The following is a 12,262-nucleotide window of genomic DNA, read 5'->3' on the forward strand; positions in this document are numbered from 1 at the left end:
TTAACAGACAGCTTCCCACTTTTAAAAAATATCTTTCACTAGCCATCAGGAGACTTGTATTTCTAACTCCTTCACTAATTGTTCATATGTTAGTGGATAAGTCACCGCCTAACTAAAAACAATGACCTGATTCAAGACATCTGTTAAGAAAAATTTCTCAAATTGGTTCAAGTTGGTGGAGTAGAAGAACATGCTCTCACTCCCTCTTTCAAGAGCACCAGAATCACAACTAACTGCTGAACAATCATTGACACAAAGACACTGGAACTCACCAAAAAGATGCCCCACATGCAAAGACAAAGGAGAACCCACAATGAGACAGTAGGAGGGGCGCAATCACAATAAAATCAAATCCCATAACTGCTGGGTGGGTAACTCACAAATTGGAGAACACTTATACCACAGAAGTCCACTCACTGGAGTGAAGGTTCTAAGCCCCACATCAGGCTTCCAAACCTGGGGGTCCAGCAATGGGAGGAGGAATTCCTAGAGAATCAGACTGTGAAGGCTAGCGGGATTTGATTTCAGGACTTCAACAGGACTGATGGAAACAGAGACTCCATTCTTGGAGGGCACACACAAAGTATTGTGTACATCAGGTCCCAGGGGGAAGGAGCAGTGACCCCAGGGGAGACTACCTGCTAGTGTTGGAGGGTCTCCTTCAGAGGTGGGGGGGTGGCTGTGCCTCACCGTGAGGACAAGGACACTGGCAGCAGAAGTTCTGGGAAGTACTGCTTGGCGTGAGCCCTCCCAGAGTCCCCCATTAGCCCCACCAAAGAGCCCGCGTAGCCTCCAGTGTTGGGTCGCTTGAGGCCAAACAACCAACACAGAGGGAACCCAGCCCCACCCATCAGCAGACAAGCGGATTAAAGTTTTACTGAGCTCTGTCAACCAGAGCAGCAGCCAGCTTTACCCACCACCAGTCCATCCCATCAGGAAACTTTCACAAGCCTCTTAGATAGCCTCCATCCACCACAGGACAGACAGCAGAAGCAAGAAAAACTACAATCCTGCAGCCTGTGGAACAAAAACCACATTAAAAGAAGAGAGACAAGATGAAAAGGCAGAGGGCTATGGACCAGATGAAGGAACAAGATAAAACCCCAGAGAAAAACCTAAATAAAATGGAGATAGGCAATCTTCCAGAAAAAGAATTCAGAATAATGATAGTGAAGATGATACAGGACCTCGGAAAAAGAATGCAGTCAAAGATCGAGAAGATGCAAGAAATGTTTAACAAAGACATAGAAGAATTAAAGAACAAACAGAGATGAACAATACAATAACTGAAATGAAAACTACACTAGAAGGAATCAATAGCAGAATAACTGACACAGAAGAATGGATAAGTGACCTGGAAGACAGAATGGTGGAATTCACTGCCATGGAACAGAATAGAGAAAAAAGAATGAAAAGAAATGAAGACAGCCTAAGAGACCTCTGGGACAACATTAAACACAACAGCATTCGCATTATAGGGGTCCCAGAAGGAGAAGAGAGAAAGAAAGGGCCCGAGAAAATATTTGAAGAGATTATAGTCAAAAACTTCCCTAACATGGGAAAGAAATAGCCACCCAAGTCCAGGAAGTGCAGAGAGTACCATATAGGATAAACCCAAGGAGAAACATGCTGAGACACATAGTAATCAAACTGGAAAAATTAAAGACAACAAAAAATTATTGAAAGCAGTTAGGGAAAAACAACAAATAACATACAAGGGAACTCCCATAAGGTTAACAGTTGATTTCTCAGCAGAAACTCTACAAACCAGAAGGGAGTGGCATGATATACTTAAAGGGATGAAAGGCAAGAACCTCCAACCAAGAGTATTCTACCCTGCAGGGATCTCATTCAGATTCGATGGAGAAATCAAAAGCTTTACAGACAAGCCAAAGCTAAGAGAATTCAGCACCACCAAACCAGCTCTACAACAAATGCTAAAGGAACTGCTCTAAGTGGGAAACACAAGAGAAGACAAGGACGTCCAAAAACAAAACCCCAAAACAATTAAGAAAATGGTCATAGGAACATACATATAGATAATTACCTTAAACGTGAATGGATTTAATGCTCCAACCAAAAGATGCAGGCTTGCTGAATGGATACAAAAACAAGACCCACCTGTATGCTGTCTACAAGAGGCCCACTTCAGACCTAGGGACACATACAGACTGAAAGTGAAGGGATGGAAAAAAATATTCCATGCAAATGGGAATCAAAAGAAAGCTGGAGTAGCAATACTCATATCAGATAAAATAGACATTAAAATAAAGAATGTTACAAGAGACAAGGAAGGACACTACATAATGATCAAGGAATCAATCCAAGAAGAAGATACAACAATTATAAATATCTATGCACCCAACATAGGACCACCTCAATATGTAAGGCAACTGCTAACAGCTCTAAAAGAGGAAATCGACAGTAACACAATAATAGTGGGGGACTGAAACACCTCACTTACACCAAAGACAGATCATCCAAACAGAAAATTAGTAAGGAAACACAAGCTTTAAATGACACAATAGACCAGATAGATTTAATTGATATTTATAGGACATTCTATCCAAAAACAGCAGATTACACTTTCATCTCAAGTGTGTGTGGAACATTCTCCAGGATAGATCACATCTTGGGTCACAAATCAAGCCTCAGTAAATTTAAGAAAATTGAAATCATATCAAGCACCTCTTCTGACCACAACACTATGAGATTAGACATCAATTACAGGGAAAAAAACGTAAAAAACACAAAAACATGGAGGCTAAACAATATGTTACTAAATAACCAAGAGATCACTGAAGAAATCAAAGAGGAAATCAAAACATTCATACAGACAAATGACAATGAAAACACGATGATCCAAAACCTATGGGATGCAGCAAAAGCATTTTTCTTTTGTTTGTTTGTTTTTTGTGGTACGCGGGCCTCTCACTGTTGTGACCTCTTCCGTTGCAGAGCACAGGCATGCAGGCTCAGCAGCCACAACCCACTGGCCCAGCCGTTCCGTGGCATGTGGGATCTTCCCAGACCGCGGCACAAACCCATGTCCCCTGCATCGGCAGGCGGACTCTCAACCACTACGCCACCAGGGAAGCCCAGCAAAAACAGTTTTAAGAAGGAAGTTTATAGCTATAAAAGCCTACCTCAAGAAACAAGAAAAATCTCAAATAAACAAGCTAACTTTACACCTAAAGGAACTAGAGAAAGAAGAACAAACAAAACCCAAAGCTAGCAGAAGGAAAGAAATCATAAAGATCAGTCCAGAACTAAATGAAATAGAAACAAAGAAAACAATCGCAAAGATCAGTAAAACTAAAAGCTGGTTCTTTGAGAAGATAACAAAATTGATAAACTTTTAGCCAGACTCATCAAGAAAAAGAGGGAGAGGACTGAAATCAATAAAATTAGAAAAGAAAAAGAAGTTACAACAGACACTGCAGAAATATAAAGCAACCTAAGAAACTACTACAAGCAACTCTATGCCAATAAAATGGACAACCTGGAAGAAATGGACAAATTCTTAGAAACGTATAACCTTCCAAGACTGAACCAGGAATATGAACAGACCAATCACAAGTAATGAAATTGAAACTGTGATTAAAAATCTTCCAAGAAACAAAAGTCCAGGACCAGATGGCTTCGCAGGTAAATTCTATCAAACATTTATAGAAGAGCTACCATGCATCTTTCTCAAACTCTTCCAAAAAACTGCAGAGGAAGGAAAACTCCCTAACTCATTCTATGAGGCCACCATCACCCTGATACCAAACCCAGACAAAGATACTATAAAAAAAGAAAATTTCAGACCAATATCACTGATGAATATAAATGCAAAACTCCTCAACAAAATACTAGCAAACAGAATCCAACAACATATTAAAAGGATCATACACCATGATCAAGTGGGATTTATCCCAGGGAGGCAAGGATTCTTCAATATACGCAAATCAATCAACATGATACACCATATTAACAAATTGAAGAATAAAAACCATTTGATCATCTCAATAGATGCAGAAAAAGCTTTTGAAAAAATTCAGCACCCATTTATGATAAAAACTCTCCAGAAAGTGGGCAAAGAGGGAACCTACTTCAACAGAATAAAGGCTATATATGACAAATCCACAGCAAACATCATTCTCACTGGTGAAAAACTGAAAGCATTTCCACTAAGATCAGGAACAAGGCAAGTATGTCCACTCTCACCACAATTATTCAACATAGTTTTGGAAGTCCTAAGCCATGGCATTCAGAGAAGAAAAAGAAATAAAAGGAATACAAATTGGAAAAGAAGAATTAAAGCTGTCACTGTTTGTAAATGACATGATACTTTACATAGAGAATCCTAAAGATGCCACCAGAAAACTACTAGAGCTAATCGATGAATTTGGTAAAGTAGCAGGATACAAAATTAATGCACAGAAATCTCTTGCATTCCTATACACTAATGATGAAAAATCTGAAAGAGAAATTAAGGAAACACTCCCATTTACCACTGCAACAAAAAGAATAAAATACCTAGGAATAAACCTACCTAAGGAGAAAAAAGACCTGTATGCAGAAAACTATAAGACACTGATGAAAGAAATTAAAGATGATAACAACAGATGGAGAGATATACCATGTTCTTGGACTGGAAGAATCAATATTGTGAAAATGACTATACTACCCAAAGCAATCTACAGATTCAATGCAATCCCTATCAAATTACCAATGGCATTTTTTACAGAACTAGAACAAAAAATCTTAAAATTCATATGGAGACACAAAAGACCCGGAATAGCCAAAGCAGTCTTGAGGGAAAAAAACAGAGCTGGAGGAATCAGACTCCCTGACTTCAGGCTATAATACAAAGCTACAGTAATCAAGACAATATGGTACTGGCACAAAAACAGAAATATAGATCAATGGAACCACATAAGAAAACCCAGAGATAAACCCATGAACCTATGGTCAACTAATCTATAATAATGGAAGAAAGGATATACAATGGAGAAAAGACAGTCTGTTCAATAAGTGGTGCTGGGAAAACTGGACAGCTACATGTAAAAGAATGAAGTTAGAACACTCCCTAACACCATACACAAAAATAAACTCAAAATGGATTAGAGACCTAAATGTAAGACCGGACACTATAAAACTCTTAGGGGAAAACATAGGAAGAACACTCTTTGACATAAATCACAGCAAGCTCTTTTTTGATCCACCTCCTAGAGTAATGGAAATAAAATCAAAAATAAACAAATGGGTGAAACTTAAAAGCCTTTGCACAGCAAAGGAAACTACAAACAAGATGAAAAGACAACCCTCAGAATGGGAGAAAATATTTGCAAACAAATCAATGGACAAAGGCTTAATCTCCAAACTATATAAACAGCTCATGCAACTCAATATTAGAAAAACAAACAACCCAATCCAAAAATGGGCAGAAGACCTAGATAGACATTTCTCCAAAGAAGACATACAGATGGCCAAGAAGCACATGGAAAGCTGCTCAACATCACTAATTATTAGAGAAATGCAAATCAAAACTTCAATGAGGTATCACCTCACACCAGTCAGAATGGGCATCATCAGAAAATCTACAAACAACAAATGCTGGAGAGGGTGTGGAAAAAAACTGAACGCTTTTGCATTGTTGGTGGGAATGTAAATTGATACAGCCACTGTGGAGAACAGTATGGAGGTTCCTTTAAAAACTAAAAATAGAATTACTATATGACCCAGCAATCCCACTACTGGGTATATACCCAGAGAAAACCATAATTCAAAAAGACACATGTGCCCCAATGTTCATTGCATAACTATTTACAATAGCCAAGTCATGGAAGGAACCTAAATGCCCATCGACAGATGAATGGTAAGGAAGATGTGGTACATATATACAATGGAATGTCACTCAGCCGTAAAAAGGAACGAAATTGGGTCATTTGTAGAGACGTGGATGGATCTAGAGACTGTCATACAGAGTGAAGTAAGTCAGAAAGAGAAAAATATCGTATATTAACACATAAATGTGGAACCCAGTAAATGGTACAGATGAACTGGTTTGCAGGGCAGAAATTGAGACACAGTTGTAGAGAACAAATGTATGGACACCAAGAGGGGAAAGTGGCGGCGGGTGGGGGTGGTGATGTGCTGAATTGGGCGATTGGGATTGACATATATACACTGATGTGTATAAAATGGATGACTAATAAGAACCTGCTGTATGAAAAATAAATTACATTAAATTAAAAATAATAATAAATAAAAAAAATACTCAGATGAGAAGGATGATTAAAAATTTAAGAAAAGAAGGAAAAGTTTCAAAGGATTTTAGTAGTTGTTGTCACTGGGTAGAACATTTTCACTTTTGCGACCAGCTTTGAGAATGTCTAATTCGTAACTGGAGAGTGACAGAATTAGTGTGGTTATAATGGAGTGAGTATAGTCTTAAAATCAGGCTAACCTGGATTTGAACCCTTCCTTGGTTCTTGCTAGTTATGTGATCTTGGATATATAACTTAGATTATCTGAGTTAAACTTCTTCTTTTAAAAAATATGGATAATATCGTTTATCCCACATACTTGTTAAAATGATAAACAAGCAATGTTCTGGGATACTGGTTTGCCCCTGCTATTTATTTAACAGACATGAACTGTTAATTTATCTCTTTCATGTTTTGTTTGTAATTTTTTAATTTGATGAAATGCTGGATCAAATCTCTAAATGAAAAATAGAAGCAGAGATCTTCTGGGCAGTCAGTTAAGGAAGACAGGAGAAGGTAAATTATAAAGATTCCCAATTGTTGACTTTACTTTTGTTCTTAAGATGGTTCCTGAAGAAGGTCAGTGGAACTCCTGGGCTCAAGGAAATACAGTTATTACATGCATGATCTCAAGTACCTTCTGCAGCCTTCCATGGCTGATATAATCTCCTCCTTGACTGAAATTTTTACCACTTTCCTTCTTGCTCCTCTGCTGCTTTGCTCTTCCTGAAACATTCCAATGCATTATAATCTCACAGCTGTTGTATTTGTCTCCCTGCCTCCCACACTTTTCAAGGTATTTTCATGGCTAATTTCTTGATTTAATTCATGTTTTTTCTCCAATATTTTCTTTTCTTAATGATCTTCCATAAATAGCCCATTTTAAATGACACTCCACTCTTCTATCCCAATACTAAACTCTAGTTATCATTAAAGTGCAGGTTTTGAGGATAAAGCCTAGCTCAACTTTATATATATCAATATATTCCCTATACCTAGGCAATTGCCTGAAACAAAGTAGGTGTTCAAAAATCTGTATCACATAATCATATTTTCATAAATAATTATATAATAGTGGAGGGATTGGGGGCAGATACATCATTTGTTTATGTGTTTGTGTATGTATATATGCATACCCGCATGTATTTATTTGCCACTCAGGACTAAATACAATCCAGCTTGATACACACTCTTTATCAAAAAAAAAAAAAGGAAAACATTTATTTAGGTGTAATCTACATATCATAAAACTCTCCCTTTTTAAGTGAACTTTTTAGTTTTAAAAATACATATACTCATATATCCATCACCATAATTAATAAATAGATGATTTCCATTACCTCATAAAGCTCCCTTGTGGCTCTTCCCAGTTAATCCCTACTCTATGCCTGGTTTCATGCAACCACTGATCTCTTGACCCTATGGATGGTATTTTTCTTTTAAAGAAAGCCATATAATGGAATCGTACAGTATGCATTCTTCTAGGTCCAGTTTCTTTCAATCAAGCCTACCATTCTTGAAATGTATCCACATTTTTGTGTATATGTAATTCATTACTTTGTATTGCTTAGTAGTGTTCCAGGGAACCAATATTCTACCTTTGTTTATCCTTCCAACAATAAAGGAAATGTAGGTTGTTTCCAGTCTTAGGATATTATGAAGAAAACTGCCATGAACAATCATGTATAAATCTTGTACAGACATGTTTTTGCAGTTAGGATATTTCCAGTAATGCTGGATGCTGAGACAGAGTTAGAGGTACAAAAACATTGTTGGGAGGTAGAACCTGTGAAAATAAAGGGTTATGTGGGTGGGGGGATTGTGGAGGGGAAACATTCAGACTGCAGTGCAGAGCACAAACTTTTAAAGAGGAAATAAAATAAAACTTGGCAGGGAGAGCCTTGGACTAAAATATAGATCTGACAGTTTTTCAGCCCACCCAATGGGAAGTAGTGGCCCAATGATTTCCTGTTAGTGAAGCCATGCTGTATTAGGTTAGGTATTCTGAGAAGCAGGTGCCAAGACAGAATTAGACACACAAAGATGTATTGGATCACCTAGATTAGGTGGCAAAACTCTACACTTCTGCCTGGATCTGATGCAAAATTCTTTCCATGTTAACTAATATATCGGCTGGAACATAATTCCCAGATGTGGTATGTATATATATATATATATATGCCTCTGGAATTTATGCGTGCATACCAGGGATTTTGCTTCCCTTATTGTAGCAAAGGATGTACAATTCAGGATTTTTTCTCAATTTAGAATGGATACTCTACAATTGACTCCTAAAAACTTTACTTATGTTGCAGGCTCCTAAATAATCAAAGGGTTTACATTCCACCCTCTGGGGTCCATTTGTCTCACCAAGGCTGCTCATCCTGTCCAGTCATCCTATGTCATGGATTTAATGATTCAATGTGATTTCCAAATCTCTGCATTATGACAGAGCAGGAGATGTCTATAGACCTGGAGCAAAACTCTAAATGTGTTCTGATGTCCCTGCTGTGCCAACACCAATTAATTATTTTTATCATTTTCTTTTCATTTTGATCAGTTATATTGTTATACTCTAGATAATAAAATTGTCCCATTTAACGAGTACAGTTAAATAGATTTTACAAATACATATGGTCGGTTAACCATCACCACAAAAGATTTATAATATTTCTGTAACCACAAAACATTTTGTCATTCCCTGTTAAACTCAGTCTCATTCCCCCATCCTAGCCCCAGGCAACCACTAATCTGGTTCTGTCACTGTAGACTTTTTCCAAATTTTATATCAGTCAGATAATATAATATATAACCTATTCTGTCTGGCTTTTTTCACTTAATGTAAAGTTTTTGTGATTCGTTCATGTTGTTGCATGCTTTTTTACTGTTAAATAGTAGACCATTGTCTGAACACAACACAATTTCTTTAGTGATTTACAAATTGATGCCACATTATGTTTATCACTTTTCCAGAAGATTAATGTTTTCCATTAATGGCTATTAAGAATAAAGCTGCTATGAAAATTTACATAAAATTTTTTGCATAGACATATGTTATCTTGGGAAAAGACAAAGGAGTGAAATTGATAAGTCAAATGATAAGGATATGTTTAACTTTATAATAAAATGCCAAATTGTTTTCCTATAATTTATATATATGCGTTTTACTTGCTTCACATCCATGCTAATACTTGGCATTGTGAGTTCTTTTAACTTTTCTAATATGTGTGGGCATAACTCATTGTAGAATACATTTGCACTTCCTTAGTGACTAATGAGGGTGTGCTTCTTTTTGTGTACTAGTTTGTCAGCTATGCATCTGTTTTGAAAAAGTGTCTGTTTAAATCATTGCCCATTTTTTATTAAGTGGTTTGTCTTCTTTTGTTGTTGTTATTGAATTGTAAGTGTTCTTTATATATTCCAGAAATACGTTGCATTTGAGATACATGTTTTACAAATATTTTTATCCAGTGTCTGAATTGCCTTTTCAATGTCTTACATGTCCTTTAAAATATCTTCAGTGATGCATAATTATAGTACAGTAAGCTACACATTTTTAAAGTGTGCTATTGTATCAGTTTAACAGATGTGTCTACACACATGCAACTATGAAACCATGAAAATCAAATAATAAACATTTCTATCGCCCTCAAATTTTTCTTTTGTTCCTTTGTAACCCATCTCTACACCTACCCTTGTCAGCAGGTAAACAGTTAAATTAGCTTGCATTTTCTGGAATTTGATATAAATGAAATCAAAATATATGTATGCATTTTTACCTGGCTCCATTCACTGTGCATAACATTTCTGAGATTCATCAGTGTAGTTTTGTGAATCAGTAGTTCATTTTTAGAGCAGGGCAGTATTCCATTTTATGTATGTATAAAAAGTTGTATATTCATTCATATTTTGATGGACATTGGGTTGTTTCAAATTTTTTCCTATTACAAATGACGCTGCATGAATATTGCACGCAAGTTTTTGTGCATATATACGTTTTTATTTGTGGGCATATACCTAATAATGAAATAGCTGGATAAAATAATAAATAAATGTTTAATTTTTGAAAAACTCCTAAACAGTTTTTTATTAAGCATTAAGACCGTTTTACACCAAAGATGAATGGGATTTCCTTATACACACTTGGTATGGTCTTGTCAAAAATTTTAATTATTATAAGGGATGTGTACCCATATCTCCTTGTATTCTTCATATGTATGTGTGTTTACTTTTAGATTTTGTTAATTTGTTTAACATTGATTTTTCTTCTTATTTTAAAATCATCTCTTTTTTTGCGGTATGCGGGCCTCTCACTGTTGTGGCCTCTCCCGTTGCGGAGCACAGGCTCCGGACGCGCAGGCTCAGCGGCCATGGCTCACGGGCCCAGCCGCTCCGCGGCATGTGGAATCCCCCCAGACCAGGGCACGAACCCGCGTCCCCTGCATCAGCAGGCGGACTCCCAACCACTGCGCCACCAGGGAAGCCCTCATCATTGTTATTTTAACTGCATTTATCTTATAATGTTGAGTGTCTTTTCATGTACATATTGGTCATTTATATATCTCCTTTTGTGAAGTATCTGAGCAAATCTTCTGCCCATTATTTATTTTCTTATTATTGAGTTGTAAGAGGTTTTCATATATTCTAAATTCAAGTCCTTGTATGATTCATGTGTTTTGAACATTTTCTTCCAGCCCATAGATTACCGTATTGTATTAGTGATGGCATTTAATCTTGATGAAGTCCAATTTTAAAATTATTATTTTATTATTTGTTAGTTCTGCTCTATCTAAGAAATCTTTATCTAAATCAGGGTTAGGAAGAGTTTCCCCTGTGTTTAATTCTAGAAATTTTAGCTACAGGTTTTGTAGTTTGGTTGGTAATCCATTTTGAGATAATTTTTTATTGTGGTAAAATATATATAACATCAAATTTACCTTTTTAACCATTTTTAAGTGTACAATTTTGTGATATTAAGTACATTCACAGTATTGTGTGGCCATCATTACTATCCATTTCCAGAACAGTTTCATTGTCCTACCCAAAAATTCTCTACTCCTTAGATACTAACTTCCCATTCCCCCTCTCATCAACCCCTAGTAACTTCTACTTTCTGTATCTATGAATTTGCCTAATCTAGGTAACTCAGGTAAGTGGAATTATTCAATACTTAACTTTTGTGTCTGGCTTATTTCACTTAATACAATGTTTTCAAAGTTCATTCGTATTATATCATGTATTAAGATGTAATTCTTTTTTAAGGTTGAATAATATTTGATGTTTGTATATAACACATTTTGTTCATTCATTGATGAAAATTTGGATTGCTTGCACTTTTGGGGTTTTGTAATAATGTTGCTATGAAAGTAGTGTACAAACATATGTTTAAGTCTCTGCTTTTAATTATTACTGAAGCATATAGTAATTCTTTGTTTAATTTTTTTGAGGAATTGCCATACTGTTCTCCATAGTAGCTATACCATTTCACATTCCCACCAGCAATGCACAGATATTTCAGTTTCTGCATGTCCTTGCCAATACCTGTTACTTTCAAAAATCAACAAACAAACAATAGCCATCCTAATGGGTGTGAAGTGGTATGTCATTGTGGTTTTAATTTGCTTTTCCTTAATGATTAGTGATCTTTAGCATCTTTTCTTCGGCTTATTTGCCATTTGTATATCTTCTTTGAAGAAATGCTTCCTCAAGTCCGTGGCCCATTTTTATAATGGATTGCTTTGTTGTTGTTGTTTTTGACTTGTAGGAGTTCTTCATATATTCTAGATATTAATCCCTTATCAGTTATGTGATTTGCAATTTTTTTTCCATCCTGTGGGTTCTCTATTTTTGTGTGTATGGTATGAGGTCAGAGTCAATGCTTGTTTGTTTTTTTCCCAGCTAAATTACAGGTTTCTTTTTACTTTCCATAAACACTTCAGTATGTATATTATTACCTAGTGATCAATATAGATTTATTAATTCTATGTAAAATTTACACACACTGAAAT

General features: G+C 36.2%; 1 pseudogene; it reads right to left on the reverse strand.

Annotated features, from left to right (window-relative positions):
• LOC116758372 overlaps window positions 1-12,262 on the reverse strand; it is a 174,970-nt pseudogene that overhangs the window by 59,726 nt on the left and 102,982 nt on the right.

Source organism: Phocoena sinus, chromosome 8 (assembly GCF_008692025.1).
Source record: "Phocoena sinus isolate mPhoSin1 chromosome 8, mPhoSin1.pri, whole genome shotgun sequence".
NCBI lineage: Eukaryota > Metazoa > Chordata > Mammalia > Artiodactyla > Phocoenidae > Phocoena > Phocoena sinus.